Raw genomic sequence first — 17,391 nt, forward strand, 5'->3', positions numbered from 1 at the left:
CGTGGACAGGGTGTGGGCCCCCTGGTCTTGATTCTTTCGCGAGTATTTTTTATATTTTCCAAAACTTGTCTCCGTGGATTTTCAGGTCATTCCGAGAACTTTTGTTTTCTACACATAAAACAACATCATGGCAGTTCTACCGAAAACAGTGTCAGTCCGGGTTAGTTTCATTCAAATCATGCAAGTTAGAGTCCAAAACAAGGGCAAAAGTGTTTGGAAAAGTAGATACGTTGGAGACGTATCAACTCCCCCAAGCTTAAACCTTTGCTTGTCCTCAAGCAATTCAGTTGATAAACTGAAAGTGATAAAGAAATACTTTTACAAACCCTGTTTGCTCTTGTTGTTGTAAACATGCAAAGCCAGCATTCAGGTTTCAGCAAATATTATGAACTAACCATACTCACAATAACACCTAGGTGTCACAATTACTCATATCAATGGCATAATCAGCTAACGAGCCATAATAATAAAACTCGGATGACAACACTTCCTCAAAACAATCATAACATGATATAACAAAATGGTATCTCGCTAGCCCTTTCTGAGACCGCAAAACATAAATGCAGAGCACCTTTAAAGATCAAGGACTGACTAAACATTGTAATTCATGGTAAAAGAGATCCAATCAAGTCATGCCCAATATAAACTAATAATAATGAATGCAAATGATAGTGTGCTCTCTAGCGGGTGCTTTTTAATAAGAGGGATGATGACTCAACATAAAAGTAAATAGATAGGCCCTTCACAGAGGGGAGCAGGGATTTGTAGAGGTGCCAGAGCTCAATTTTAAAATAAAGATTGAATAACATTTTGAGCGGCATACTTTCACTGTCAACGCAACAACTATGAGATGGCTATATCTTCCATACTACATGCATTATAGGCAGTTCCCAAACAGAATGGTAAAAGTTTATACTCCCCACCACCAACAAGCCTCAATCCATGGCTTGCTCGAAACAACGAGTGCCTCCAACTAATAACAGCCCTGGGGGAGTTTTGTTTAATTATATTGATTTGCCTTGATCTTTTTGGATCATGGGACTGGGCATCCCGGTTACCGATCCTTTCTCGTGAATGAGGAGCGGAGTCCACTCCTCTTGAGAATAACCCACCTAGCATGGAAGATATAGGCAGCCCTAGTTGAAACATGAGCTGCTCGAGCATACAAAACAGAATTTCATTTGAGGGTTTGGAGTTTGGCACATACAAATTTACTTGGAACAGCAGGTAAATACCGCATATAGGAAGGTATGGTGGACTCATTGGAAAAACTTTGGGGTTTAAGGAGTTTGGATGCACAAGCAGTATTCCCGCTTAGTACAGGTGAAGGCTAGCAAAAGACTGGGAAGCGACCAACTGAGAGAGCGACAACAGTCATGAATATGCATTAAAATTAATTCACACCGAGTACAAGCATGAGTAGGATATAATCCACCATGAACATAAATATCGTGAAGGCTATGTTGATTTGTTCAACTACATGCGTGAACATGTGCCAAGTCAAGTCACTTAGTTTATTCAAAGGAGGATACCATCCCATCATACCACATCACAATCATTCTAATAGCATGTTGGCACGCAAGGTAAACCATTATAACTCATAGCTAATCAAGCATGGCACAAGCAACTATAATCTCTAAATGTCATTGCAAATATGTTTACTTCATAATAAGCTGAATCAGGAACGATGAACTCATCATATTTACAAAAACAAGAGAGGTCGAGTTCATACCAGTTTCTCCCATCTCAATTAGTCCATCATATATTGTCATTATTGCCTTTCACTTGCACGACCGAACGATGTGTATAATAATAATAGTGCATGTGCATTGGACTAAGCTGGAATCTGCAAGCATTCAACTCAAGAGAGAAGACAAAGTAATATGGGCTCTAAGTTAAATAAACAATCATGCATACGAGAGCCATTAAACATTTTCAATATGGTCTTCTACTCTCGACCCCAAAGGAAAGAAAAGAAAATAAAACTATTTACATGGGAAAGCTCCCAACAAGTAAGAAGAAAAACGAGAAATCTTTTTGGGTTTTCATTTTAATTCTACTACAAGCATGGAAATTAAACTAACTAAATTTTTTGGTTTTTCTTAAGGTTTATCAAACACACAAGAAGAAAACTAAAAAAGAAAATTAAACTAGCATGGGTAATACAATGAAAGAGTATGAGCACCGACAACTAGAATTGTGTGTGAACATGAATATAAAGTCTGTGAGAAATACGTACTCCCCCAAGCTTAGGCTTTTGGCCTAAGTTGGTCTAATGCCACGGCCGTCTCCTCCGGATCCCAGTGGTAAGATGATGCTCGATAAGGGTCCAGTGCAGGTTCCGGCTCAGGCTCAGGTTCTGGAGTGGATGCTTGGCCTCGATGAGCGTACACTGCTTCCGGTGTGACAAGAAAATTATATGCAATCAAATCGAATAACAGAGGCGCAGGCAAAATAATAGTCTCATTGTGTTTCTTATTAAATCTTTGGTTATATAAGAGCATCTTATCTTCGTTGTCAACAATGAACTCATGTGCTACCATGTTCTTGTAATCTAAAATGTAAGGAGGCAATTTTGTCTCCTCTTTCTCATGGTGCCTAATAGGTATCTCAAAATGTCTAGCAAGACGTGCAGCATAGATACCTCCAAAGATGGGGCCTTTTGTACGATTCAGGCTTAGTTGTTCAGCGATAACGGCACCCATACTAAAACTATTATCTCCGAACAAGGCATGGTGAAGAATAATAATATCAGGAACATTGAAGTTTCCACTATTTCCACGACCAATCAAGCATCTACTAGCAAATATGGCAAAGTAGTGTAAAACAGGAAAGTGTATGCTAGAGATTCTCGCATCGGAACCCTTCTTTGGATCCCCTACAGTGATAGTGTTAACAAAGCCATCCACATCCCTACGATGTGGTTCCTCTAATTTTCCCTCAAAGGGTATCCCACATACCGCGCAAAAATTACGTAAAGACATTTCCCTGAATTCATCATATAAATGAAATGATACTGAAGGCGGTGACCTTAGGATAATAATAAAAGTTTTGCACGAAAGTATTGGTGAGTAAGAGATACTGATCGATTCGGTCGTGGAGGAAATCGGTGAGGCCTGCATTCTCGGTCAAAGAATAAAAATCTTCATAAATTCCAGCTTCTCTCAAGAAATTATCGCATGGTCATTCACACGGCCGTACTTCCGCTATGCGAGGAAGATTATACTTGGCCTTTTCCTTCTCTTTAGCTTGTTTTTCCTGGGGGGGGGGGGCCTTGGCTAGAAGAGCCCCTCAAAAATCTCCTTAACATTTTTCTGAAAAATTCTGAAATTTTAGTAACTTCAAAAATAAAAGTGAATAAAACTAAACAAGATTGATAGCCACTACTCCTACAATTGCCTAGAGCCTATATCATGCATTAGAATTACTTGGGACCTCATAAATTTAACATGCAAGCTCAAGAACATGGTCACCTTTGCAGTAAAATATTGCAATGAATAAAGCACTAGAGCAAAAACTAATTGGACCAATAGAGGAGTCACATACCAAGCAACAATCTCCCAAAGCAGTTTTGTGAATGGAGCTTTGAGCAAGGAGATCGAAATCGCAGCAAAATGAGCTAGAACTCGTGCTTGAGCTGGATGGGGATTTTTTTGGTAAGAAGATGGAGTGTGTGGGTGCTAGCATAAGTGGAGGGGGCCCATCATGGGCCCACGAGGCAGGGGGCGCGCCCAGGGGGTGTGGGCGGGCCCTCCACCCTCGTGGCCTAGTGCTTGCCCCTCCTGCAGTGATTTTAGTGCCTAAAATCCTTAAATATTCCACAAAAAATCATACTAAATTTGCAGGTCATTTGGAGCACTTCTATTTTCGGGATATTTTTTATTGTACGGATAATTCAGAAAATAGACAGATAATACTATTTTTGCTTTATTTATTCTAAATAACAGAAAGTAAAAAGAGGATATAGAAGGTTGTGCCTTCTAGTTTCATCCATCTCATGATCATCAAAATGAATCCACTAACAAGGTTGATCAAGTCTTGTTAACAAACTCATTCCGAATAACACGGAACCGGAGAAATTTCGAATAACACTAAGTTACCTCAATGGGGATATGAACATCCCCAACAATAAGAATATCATAGTTTTTCTTGACAGTAGGGAGAGGAAATTAAAAACCTCCAATAATGATAGTTGGAACTTTTCCAATAGAATTGATGCTATGAACTTGGGATTGTTTCCTCGGAAAGTGTACCGTATGATCATTACCATTAACATGAAAAGTGACATTGCCTTTGTTGCAATCAATAAGAGCCCGTGCAGTATTCAAAAAGGGTCTATTAAGGATAATCGACATACTATCGTCCTCGGGAATATCAAGAATAACAAAGTCCGTTAAGATAGTGACATTTGCAACCACAACAGGCACATCCTCACAAATACCGACAGGTATAGCAGCTGATTTATCAGCCATTTGCAAAGATATTTCAGTAGGTGTCAACTTATTCAATTCAAGTCTACGATATAAAGAGAGAGGCATAACACTAACACCGGCTCCAAGATCACATAAAGCAGTTTTAACATAGTTTCTTTTAATGGAGCATGGTATGGTTGGTACCCCGGGATCTCCAAGTTTCTTTGGTATTCCACCTTTAAAAGTGTAATTAGAAAGCATGGTGGAAATTTCAGCTTTCGGTATCTTTCTTTTGTTTGTAATGATAACCTTCATATATTTAGCATAAGGGTTTACTTTAAGCATATCAGTTAAGCACATACGTAAGAAGATAGGTCTAATCATTTCAGCAAAGCGCTCGAAATCCTCATCATTCTTTGTCTTGGATGGTTTAGGAGGAAAGAGCATGGGTTTCTGAACCCATGATTCTCTTTCTCTACCGTGCTTCCTAGCAACAAAATCTCTCTTATCATAACGTTGATTCTTTGATTGTGGGTTATCAAGATCAACAACAGGTTCAATCTCTACTTCATTATTTTTGCTAGGTTGAGCATCAACATGATCATTATCATTAACATTATCACTAGGTTCATGTTCATCACCTGATTGTGTTTCAGCATCAGAAACAGAAATATAATTGGGATTCTCAGGTGTGTCTACAACAGGTTCACTAGAAGCATGCAAAGTCCTATAGTTCTTCTTTTTCTTCTTTTTAGAAGAACTAAGTGCCTCTAAATTATTTCTCTGAGAATCTTGCTCGATTCTCTTAGGGTCGCCTTCAGGATACAAAGGTTCCTGAGTCATTCTACCAGTTCTAGTAGCCACTCTAACTGCAAGGTCAGGTTTATTATTTAATTCATCAAGCAAATCGCTTTGAGCTTTAAGTACTTGCTCAGCTTGAGTGATAACCATAGAAGCATATTTGCTAATGAGTTTAAGTTCACCTTTAACTCTAGCCATATAATCACTCAAGCGTCCTATCTCGAAAGCATTATTCTTTAATTCTCTACCAACATAAGCATTAAAACTTTCTTGTCTAGCCATAAAATCATCAAATTCATCTAAGCATGGGCTATGAAATTTAGTAGAGGGAATTTCAACTTTATCATATCTGTAGAGAGAATTAACCTTTACTACCTGTGTCGGGTTATCAAGACAATGTGGTTCTTCGACAGGTGGTATATTAAGACCATGTATTTCTTCTATAGGAGGTAAATTCTTAACATCTTCAGCTTTTATACCTTTTTCTTTTATTGATTTCTTTGCCTCTTGCATATCTTCAGGACTGAGAAATAGAACACCTCTCTTCTTCGGAGTGGGTTTAGGAATAGGCTCAGGAGTTGGCTCAATTGGTTCAGGAATTGCCTCAGGAATTGGCTCAGGAAGAGTCCAATTATTTTCATTAGTCAACATATTATTCAATAGTAATTCAGCTTCGTCGACTGTTCTTTTCCTGAAAACACAACCAGCACAACTATCCAAGTAGTCCTTGGAAGCATCAGTTAGTCCATTATAAAAGATATCAAGTATTTCATTTTAAGAGGATGATCAGACAAAGCATTAAGTAATCGGAGAAGCCTCCCCCAAGCTTGTGGGAGACTCTCTTCTTTGATTTGCACAAAATTATATATTTCCCGCAAGGCAGCTTGTTTCTTATGAGCAGGGAAATATTTAGTAGAGAAGTAATAAATCATATCCTGGGGACTACGCACACAGCCAGGATCAAGAGAACTAAACCAAGTCTTAGCATCACCCTTTAATGAGAACGGAAATATCTTAAGGATATAATAATAGCGAGACTTCTCATCATTAGTAAACAGGGTGGCTATATCATTCAACTTGGTAAGATGTGCCACAACAGTTTCAGATTCAAGGCCATAAAAAGGATCAGATTCAACCAAAGTAATAATCTCAGGATCAACAGAGAATTCATAATCCTTTTCAGTAACACAGATAGGTAAAGTAGCAAAAGCAGGGTCAGGTTTCATTCTAGCATTAAGAGATTGCTGCTTCCATTTAGCTAATAACTTTTTAAGATCATATCTATCTTTACAAGCAAAGATAGCTCTAGCAGCTTCCTCTTCCATAACATAACCCTCAGGAACAACAGGTAATTCATAATCAGGGGGAGAACTTTCATCATCACTATCATCAATAATAGCATCTTCAATAATTTCATTCTCTCTAACCCTAACAAGTTATTCATCAAGAAATTCACCTAATGGCAAAGTGGTATCACGCACAGAAGTAGTTTCATCATAAGTATCATGCATAGCAGAAGTGGCATCATCAATAACATGCGACATATCAGAATTCATAGCCGTAGCAGGTTTAGGTGTCGCAAACTTACTCAAAACAGAAGGAGATTCTAGTGCAGAGCTAGATGGCAGTTCCTTACCTCCCCTCGTAGTTGAGGGAAAAATCTTGGTTCTTTCGTCTTTCAAGTTCCTCATAGTGATCAACAGATATAAATCCCAAGTGACTCAAAGAATAGAGCTATGCTCCCCGGCAACGGCGCCAGAAATTAGTCTTGATAACCCACAAGTGTAGGGGATCGCAACAGCTTTCGAGGGTAAGTATTCAACCCAAATTTATTGATTCGACACAAGGGGAGTCAAAGAATATTATTGAGTATTAGCAGTTGAGTTGTCAATTCAACCACACCTGGATTACTTAGTATCTGCAGCAAAGTATTTAGTAGCAAAGTAGTATGATAATAGAGGTAACAATGGCAAAAGTAAAGATAATAGTTTTGTAGGAATTGTAACAATAGCAACTGAAAAGTAAATAAGCAAAACACAAGATGTGAAAAGCTCGTAGGCATTGGATCAGTGATGGATAATTATATCGGATGCGATTCCTCATGTAATAATTATAACATAGGGTGACATAGAACTAGCTCCAGTTCATCAATGTAATGTAGGCATGTATTCCGAATATAGTCATACGTGCTTATGGAAAAGAACTTGCATGACATCTTTTGTCCTACCCTCCCGTGGCAGCGGGGTCCTAGCAGAAACTAAGGTATATTAAGGCCTCATTTTAATAGAGAACCGGAACAAAGCATTAGCACATAGTGAATACATGAACTGCTCAAACTACGGTCTTCACTGAGAAAGTATCCCGATTATTGTCACTTCGGGGTTGTCGGAGCATAACACATAATAGGTGACTATAGACTTGTAAGATAGGATCAAGAACACACATATATTCATGAAAACATAATAGGTTCAGATATGAAATCATGGCACTCGGGCCCTAGTGACAAGCATTAAGCATGGCAAAGTCATATCAACATCAATCTCAAAACATAGTGGATACTAGGGATCAAACCCTAACAAAACTAACTTGATTACATGATAAATCTCATCCAACCCATCACCGTCCAGCAAGCCTGCGATAGAATTACTCACGCACGGCGGTGAGCATCATGAAATTGGTGATGGAAGATGGTTGATGATGACGACGACGACGAATCCCCCTCTCCGGAGCCCCGAACGGACTCCAGACCAGCCCTCCCGAGAGAGATTAGGACTTGGCGGCGGCTCCGTATCGTAAAACGCGATGAAACTTTCTCTCTGATTTTTTCCTCCGTGAAACAGAATACATGGAGTCGGAGGTGAGGTCGGTGGAGCCTCAAGGGGCCCACGAGACAGGGGGGTGGGCGCGCCCCCACCCTCGTGGATAGGGTGTGGGCCCCCTGGTCTTGATTCTTTCGCGAGTATTTTTTATATTTTCCAAAACTTGTCTCCGTGGATTTTCAGGTCATTCCGAGAACTTTTGTTTTCTACACATAAAACAACATCATGGCAGTTCTGTTGAAAACAGCGTCAGTCCGGGTTAGTTTCATTGAAATCATGCAAGTTAGAGTCCAAAACAAGGGTAAAAGTGTTTGGAAAAGTAGATACGTTGAAGACGTATCAGTGTCGTACGTTCGGTACTAGGATCGGTCAATCGTGAAGACGTACGACTACATCAAACGCGTTGTCATAACGCTTCCGCTTACGATCTACGAGGGTACGTGGATAACACTCTTCCCTCTCGTTGTCATGCATCACCATGATCTTGCGTGTGTGTAGGAAAATTTTGAAATTACTACGTTCCCCAACAGGAGAAACCCCCTTGACTCCAAAAATATATATTATATACTATAAGTTACTATTTACATGATTTTTGCCTTCAATTTTATTTCCTTTTTTGCCCTAAAGTTAGAGGGTTTTTTCCTTCGCCAATTTTTTTACGAGTACAATAGAAACATTTTCAATTTTCATGACCCTTTTTAATTACTATATTTTACATATAGGGTGTATATACACCCAGGAACCAAACGTTCCTGTCCGCCTGCGCTCCTATCACCCCAGGTCTCCACCCTACTTGTGTGGCTTTGCCGCTTTAAAAGGTCTCCCAGTGCAACTTTTGAGTTCCCAAGCGATTCGAGCTATCCAGCTGACACCGGTTTAAACTGTTTTTGACATGTCAAAAAGAGATTATTTGAAGTTTTCAGTATTTATTTGGAATTTATTGTTCATGATGTACGGTGGTATGGGAGTAGACGAGCTCTAGTTCCAAAATGCTGTGTCCGCTAACAAAAATGCCAAATGGAGGCCAAGCTCCACAAAGATTATAATAATAAAAAGATCAAAGTTATACTTTTACATTTCAATTCTGTTTAAAAAAATTACACATATATCCAGAGATAATATGTATACGTGTGTAAACTTTATGATGAAATATGTTAAAATGTGAGTTAGACAAATAAATAAGGCCTTTTGGAGGAATTTCGCATGAATTCTATAGGATACGATTCTTATAGGATTTTTTTTCTTTAGAGCCCTTTGGTTCATAGGAATTGATTCCTATTCCTACATTGGATTGATTCCTATCCTCCACATTTCGAAGGAAAATAAACATGAGCCTAGTCTCAATGAAAGCATTCCTATGATGTGAACCAAATGAAATCTCTTTTCCTAATACTACTCATAAAATTTCAGATACATTTCATCTCATTTCATACAAGTTTCCTATTCGTATGATAATCCTATCCTATGAACCAAAAGAGGCCTAAATATGTGGCTTTTCAGCACATGTACTACTGTTCATTCTCGGAGTCCATAAGGTATTCCATTATGAAATTTTACACACATATGCATTACTCCAACCATCCATATATATTGGGTCTAATACGTTTTTCGAGGGTAACTTTGACTACATGTTAGAGCAGTAATATATAACATGCAAATTACACAAAGCACATCGTCAAATTCATACCTAAAAAGAGCTTCTAATGGTATAATTTTCACATTATATATCTCCTTCTTTTTGCAGGAATATTCTATATAGTATTAATATTATCAATAGTCAAAGGAAATCCTGAAAAATGTATTAGGCCCTATGGATGAAGGAAGTACATCCTTATATACGCGTGTCTTTATGTATAAAAATTTGCTACTGAAAATTTTGAATTTTGAATATTTCAAAATAAAGGCCTAGAGGGAGCTCACTTCGCGGTGCAGCCATTAGTCGAGCGGGTCATCCTCATCCATCCAGCCAGCAGCCCAAGCTACACGCTTCCGTGCAAGAGAGCCTTGCTCCTGTCATTTGTCAAGCGACAAGACTGGACACTGACGAATCAGTCCGCAATCGAGCAGTGTTGCGTCTTTGAGAAATTGATTCACTCGTACGTGTACACGCCACAATCTCGCAGGCAGGCACAGCACAGAGCAATGGTCTCTCCTCCAGCGCCATAGCCTTCTCTCACAAGCAACAGTAGAATCTGAAGTCAAATGCATGCCCTCCGCTGCCATCTGTCCGACCCGACCTGTCTTCTAGGCCAACGGTGGAAATAAATCCGCGTCCATTCAAATTTAGGTTCGTGCCGGTCGGGCGCCCAACGCGAGGCCGCATCTTGTCCCTGTGCATGCAAACGTGATAACCAAGAATGTTGGTCGTGGCCGCGACTCACACTAGTTCACGCCGACCGGCAACACAGCCGGCGGCGTACAATCTCATGCCGACAACAAAGCTAGCAGCCGGCACAGGAGCCAACCTTCAAAAAGACATGTTTCACGCCGACAACAAAGCCAGTGACCAGCACAGGAGCCGGCCCTCAAATGAACAAGTTTTTTACGCCGGCAACAAAGCCAGCGACCGGCACAACAGCCAGCCTTCAAAATGAACGGACATCGGCCACTGCCTGAAGCCTCACCTAGTTCAGGCCGTCACGGGCGAACATCTCCTTATGCCGATTCGCGGACCAAGCCTTCCTCTCCGGCGACATGTTGGCCCTGCCCACGCTCATGAACCGGAGTGCCACCTCTTTAGTTTTGGTGTCCGCCATGGTGGCCTCAATCTCGAGCTTTTTGAGTTGAGCGGCCTCCTCGGTGTCAAGCTTCCTCCTCTCTGCGGCCTCCTCTATGGCAAGCTTCTTCGTTTGGAGCTCTAGATATATCTTCATTTGCTCCTCCTTTCCTTTGCTCCTCCTCTTGTCCCTCACTTCCTTTTGGCCCATCATGTTCTCCAAAGTGCCTTGCAAGGCGATGGAAGAAGCATCACGCCTCTCATCGACCTTTGAGTTTGTCTTACCCCTCGGCCTCTTGAGCAAGTCTTCCTCATCAGCCACGGCCTTCTTCCCTCCTTTCTTATTACGAGCGGCATACTGGTCATTGAACTTGGCACAATCTTTGATGAACTCCCAACATTGCGTGAGAGTGAATGGCTTGTTCTTGTGTCGGGTCTAGAATACTTTCAAAGATTGAAATGCCTACACAATCATTGATGACTATGCTAATGTAATAGCGAAGGACACAACATTTATGAAAATGAAAAACATGCCAACATGAATGGACACAAAATGAAAAGGCAAGAGGTTCATACCAAGTCACCAAGGCCAAGGCCACTCACGGGACGGGTTTCGATGCTCTCAAGTGTGGAACAATACTTGTTGCACTCTTGTTGAATGACCCCGATCTCTTTTGGATTGAGTCGATGTTGCGAGTGCTCTCAAATTGATAGGGGGCAAACTTCCTTCACTCATGGAAGGTTTTATGAACCCTCCCCCAAAAGATGGCACCTCTTTTCTCAGCACTTCTTATCGGATCTTCTCCTATCTCAGTTCAACTCTCGCAAATCAATTTGTCCTCTTTTGGGGTGTATGACCCCGGGCGAATACTTCGCTTCCTCTTTTGTGCCTTGGCCCTTTGGGTGAGCTCATCGATAAACACCAATGGCTCTTGCAAAATGTCGAGCTCTTCTTCCTCATCTTCACAATACAAATCATCATCTTCATGCCATGAGTTGCCATGGTCGTCTTCCTCTTCATCATGGCCAGCAAAATCAGTGTCCTCACACTTGCTGCAACCGTTCTGGCTCTGGGTCTCGTCGGGATCGAAAGTCTGGCCTTGGCCAAGGTGCTGGAAGGCCTCGCCATAGGCTTCCTCTCCACGGCGATGATGGATTCCTTCTCGTCAATGTCGGCAAGAAGCCGCGCTTGACGCTGGGCGTCGGCCTCGACGGCATAGGCCGCAGCCGCCTTCATCTCCTCCGCCTTTGCCCGTCGGCCCCTTCTCTTTGCCACTTCGAAGTCGAGGAAGGGGGTCTCCTCCGGCTTGCACTAGGATCGAGGCTTCCTAGGACCCTTGGGACCTTTCTTCTTCGCCGCGGGGTGCGCGGCCGAGGCCGCATCGCCGGGGTTTGTCTGGTCGCCGTCCATGGAGGAGGGAGGGGAGGGGCGCGCGGGAAGGTTTGGACGAAATGGAAGGGAAGTGGGACGGCTATGTCCCCGACAGGCGGGCTAGGTGAGGACAAGGTCGCGCGTCCCGCCCGTCTGCGTGCTGTTCGTTTGGCCGCAAACGCAGCCAACTTTAGGCGGAAATGGGTCGAAAGCAGACCGAAAATGGACATTTGTCCGTTTGCTCCGCGCGTTGGCCGCGGTTTGTGTCCATTCACCCCCAAACGGACGCGGGCTGGTCAACATGCATTGGAGTTGCCCTTAGGCATCATTTGGTTTGGAGAAATTTTATAAGATTAGATTCTTATAGGAATTTTTTTAGAGCCCTTTGGTTGATAGAAATGAATTCCTATTCCTACATAAGATGGGCTTCTATTCTCCATATTTCAATAAGTAAATAAATAAACATGAGTCTAGAGTCAATGGAATTCCCTATGATGTGAACCAAATGACATCGCTTTTCTTATTTCTACTCATAGAATTTAAGATACATGTCATCTCATTTTCTATAAGTCTCTTATTCCTATGATAATCTTATCTTATGAACCAAAGAAGTCTTTAAGGCCTTCCACTATGTGTTAGGTGCCAAAACTATGAAAAGTTTGCTACCGATACATCGATGCCAGATACAGAATATTTAGCATCACCCACACAACGTTGAGAATTAAGCATCGATTGAAATTCGCCCCCACATATATAAAATAGTATAGACCAGACCAAGACACCCCACTGCCAGCGCCTCTCCTTTCTGGCTCACTGCACTCTTCCTAACCCACTGCACGTACAACGCGCTTAATTTATTTGGTCGAAGGATTTGGCTTCGGAGCATGTAGGTGCTCCGGTGCCCAGAAATTCTTATTTGGCATCGGCTTAGCAACGTAGGGCATCGGTGCCAAATGTTCAAAAAGCAAATTTGGCATCACTTTTGGCCTACATAGTGGAAGGCCTAATAGGTAAGACAAAACCTAGGACTACTGTACACAAGCTAGCGCACCTCTCCCTCCTCTACTCCGATGAATGACGTCTTCATTAAGAAAGGGGACCATGCCAGACCTACCTCATGAGGGACTCTCAACGGTGCTAGAGCGACGCGAGAGAGGAAGAGTCGAATGCACTCAGTGAAGATATTGCAAATTCAGTTAACTTACATGCAATTATATTGCGCTAAAAGAAATAAAATCATAAAATGCATGGTTTTTAAATGCAAAATATTGATTTTCTTTTACAATACAAGGAAAAATAAGATTGAAGTCTATGAGCATTAGATCACCTGCGCAACCACCACGGCGACTCCAACGCGTGACCTCAAATCGTCTGGCCAGGTCCTCTTAGGGGTAAACGGACAGAACAGGCAGCCCGATGCGTTGGAGCAAACGGACCAATATCCTTTTCGTTCCGCTCTCTACCCATTTCTAGCCTAATTTGGGGATGTGTTTGCGGTCGAACGGAGACGAGCAGACGGGCGCGACGCGTGCCTTTGTCCTCTCCCTTGTTCGCCCGTCGGCAACACATGCACCCCTTTTTCTATTCCCCTCCCCCCCCCCACTCCAGCCGCACCCCGGCCGCACTCCTCTCTCGTCCCTAGCCGCCACCGCTGCAAATTTTCTCGGCCATGTCGCTGTCCAGCACGGCCGGGCGCTCGCCCCTACCCTTGTGGCAACCCCGTTTTCTCGACACCCGACCTGTCCACCCCCAGCCGCCTGATTTCAGCGCATCCGGCGACCGGATTTGGAGCGGATCCAACTGAATCTGAGATCGCCCTATCGTTGGAGGCTGCGTTGTGCCATGGCCTGGCCGGGTACCGGACCGCACAGCTCGACAATGCCCCCAGGATATATGCATGCATTGACTCCGCCTCTAGCCGTTCGAATCGACCCCGTCGTCAGTTCGTCGACAAATAGTCGAACGACCGTCGTCCGGGCTCGGTGCTGGCCCAAAGGCTCGTGAGCGCACAGTTGCTGCTTGTAAAGTGTGACGATTGTCCATAGAAGGTCGTGCACATTGGGTCTACAATGCCGGAACATTCTGGATGTGTGTTCGTCAAATGCAAAAACTATGGGTATGTGCTAGTTTAGCTTCGGTTGTGTTCCCCTATTCGGTGCATATTGCTCAAACTCAAATTTTTATTGTGTAAGAAGGATTCGACTTTTGATATTGGGAAGAAGAATACATTGATTTATTGATAGAACAAAATTTGATAGATATTCGTGTACTTGTTGTTAGAATAAAGACTAGAGATGAGACTAAATGTGAACAAGCAACGTCTACTTCTTTAGACTCAAAGAAGAAAAAAGCCGAAAAGTCCATTCTGCACCCGAGCTCATATGCTCCCGCATGAACAGTAAAATCGAAAAAAGTTCAAAAAATTCCAATTTTTTTTGAGACAAACATTGACAAAAGTTCTAAGTGCCTGCAAAAATTCGTCATGAAATCACATTCCTAGAAGGCGTGGCAAAAAAAACAAATTCAGTGCTTCAAAATGCGTTTGAAAGTAGCTTTTTCAGAGTACTTTTTTTGTTTTTTTTTGCCACGCCTTTTAGGAATGTGATTTCATGACGAATTTTTGCAGGCACTTAGAACTTTTGTCAATGTTTCACTCAAAAAAATTAGAATTTTTTAAATTTTTTTTTATTTTTTTGGTTTTACTGTTCATGCGGGAGCATATGAGCTCGGGTGCAGATTAGGCGCGTCCGAAAAAAGCATGCTATTGCCATCCAAAAACGAATGAAATCCGGACAATACGGTTTGGGGTCGTGCGTTTGCAACCCTGCCCGTGTCTTCGTTGCTCCAAACCTCGCTCCATGAACTTCCGACTTCCGAGGCAATTCCAGTTTTCGGGCTGACACCGCCTTTTAAACGCGCCATTACGGCGCAGCACCAGCCACCTCCACTCCTCGTGTTGATCCATTCCCGTGCCTATTGCCCTTAAAAACGACCACCCATCTCCCTCCCGAGCCCCGACCTCATCGACAAGCTCCACTCAACCGCTTCTTCCCACTCCACCCCTCCCAACCTCACTGGTACTGCTAGCTTCCACTCCATTGCTTCTTTCCACTCGCCTGGTATCCAGCGCATCACCATCATAAATCAAGATGGCGTATCCGTTGATGCCGGAGGGCGCGACGGCGCTGGAGATCCCCACCGACCGGCCGGCCTTCTACGAGTGTTTCAAGTCCTTTGGCGTCCCCGCGGCCGCGACCGCGTTCCGCCTGGTCCCTCCGCCGACGGAGACAAGCGCGTCCCGCCCAGAACGCATCACCATCGTCCATCTACATGCCTCCTCCCCCTCCCGAGATGGTCTACTTCGCCAAGCGCTTCGCGTACGCCTACATCACCCCGGCGACGGCCCCGTGCCGCGCCGACCCGGGCGCCTTCATCCGCCGGGTCTTCCGCACCCTGGCGCTCGACCTCCCGCAGAGCTTCGAGCTCCTGCCGCCCGGCCACGGCGCCGACGCGACGGTGCGCTTCCGCACGCCCGACGACCGGGAGGCGGCCATGCGCCGGCAGCCGTTCGAGCTCGACGGCGCCACCGTGAAGCTGGTGCGCGAGGGGGAGACCAGCAACTGCTCCCGCGCCAGGAACGACTACGTCGCCCACGTCGCGCTGCACGACTACCCCGTCGAGCAGCGCACCCAGGAGGAGATCGGCGCCAACTGCGGCAGGTTCGGGTTCGTCCGCGAGATCGACCCGGCCTGCTTCGCGGCGCCCGATCTCGCCACCGTCCGCGTCGTCCTCCAGCTCGAGGACCCCCGAGAGATCCCCCGCCACGTCCGGATCAGGTACCATGGTGGCTCCACCAGCGTCGTCCCCGTCGAGATCGTCAGGCTTTGGGACCACGCGCACTCCTCCGACGCCCATGGACAGTATGTTCCTCTCTTCCAGGCCCCGACTGCGGCGGCTTGACAGGCACGATCATCAGTTGGTTTGGTTGTTTGCTGCTTGATGAATTTGGCATTCCCAATCCCAGCAGCAAGCAGGTAGTAGTAGTACGTAGTATTTACGTAGGTCAAGTTCTAAATTAGTAGAGCCGTAGCCGGCTTTGGTCGCAGTAATGTCAGTCACTTCTCCTCTCCGTAGCTATATTATGCCTGTGCGTCTGTTTAAGCTTGGTGAGGAGAGCAACTGGTTCACGCCTTGATTCTGTACCCTTCAAGTTTGATGTTTAATTAAGATTTTACCTTTTCTTTCTTTTTTTTCGAAAAGAAGGTTAAAACCCCTAGGCATCAATGCGACGCATACAGCCATTTTTATTAATTATTCAGCAGAGTACAAAACGAAGGCAATCATGGCTGAACCATTACAAGATATGAAATTAACACCTACAACTAAGTCGATCTTCCGTAGCAGCGCCTTCAAGAAGGTATACACTCATCGCTGCTGAGCCCGACCAATAATGGTCAGGAGAAGAGTTTTCACCCCGGACATGAAGTTGATGACAGATCATTCAATAGTCGCCTTCGTCAGTACTCCACGTCAGTGCCAAACGGCACTAGCAGATTGGTGGGATGCCTTCCCACCTTAAACCGCCGTCGGCTGGACGCCCATGTCTTGATGCGGAACTGGCCGCTGCTACTCCACAACGGCGCCAGTCACACTGCAACATGCTCCATACCGTCGGAGCCGCTGCTCCGGAGCTAGAAGTCGACGGGGAATTAAGATTTTACCTACATCCTGACGACTGACGAGTTACCTTTTCGACTATTTTTTCTATGGTGCGGTGTTGTATTGACTCTCTGAAGTGCTTTTATCTCACCCTTTCTGAATGTTGGGGACCAGCATGTTTACAGAGCCAAACCTATTGAGTAAAACAACTGATGAGTGTTTTGCACGGTGGGGGGATAGTGTTGCAGCCGTGGGTTCTCGGAGTGGGCGTACCGAGTGTGTTGCTGGTTCAGTCTTAGTGAAAAAGGAAGGAGGGCATTGAATTGGTTCAGTCCTGTTGCTCTGTTTTTCCTCTGTTCTGGTTGGCCTGTGCGTGTCCATTAGAGCATCTCCAGCCGCGTCCCCAACAGCCCCCCAGGTGACTTTTTCGGCGCCGCCGCCCAAAAAGCGCCCAGTCGCGCCCCCAGGACGACGAAAAGCGCCGACTCGGCCCTTTTTTCTGCCCGTGGCCGCAGGCCGAACCTGGCGCGCTGGGGGCGCTCGGGGGCTCTAGCGCAAGGGAAAAGCGCGGCTAGCCCACACCGTCAGGTAAAAAGTCAAAATTTTCTTCCC

Source organism: Triticum dicoccoides, chromosome 5B (assembly GCF_002162155.2).
Source record: "Triticum dicoccoides isolate Atlit2015 ecotype Zavitan chromosome 5B, WEW_v2.0, whole genome shotgun sequence".
Lineage (NCBI taxonomy): Eukaryota > Viridiplantae > Streptophyta > Magnoliopsida > Poales > Poaceae > Triticum > Triticum dicoccoides.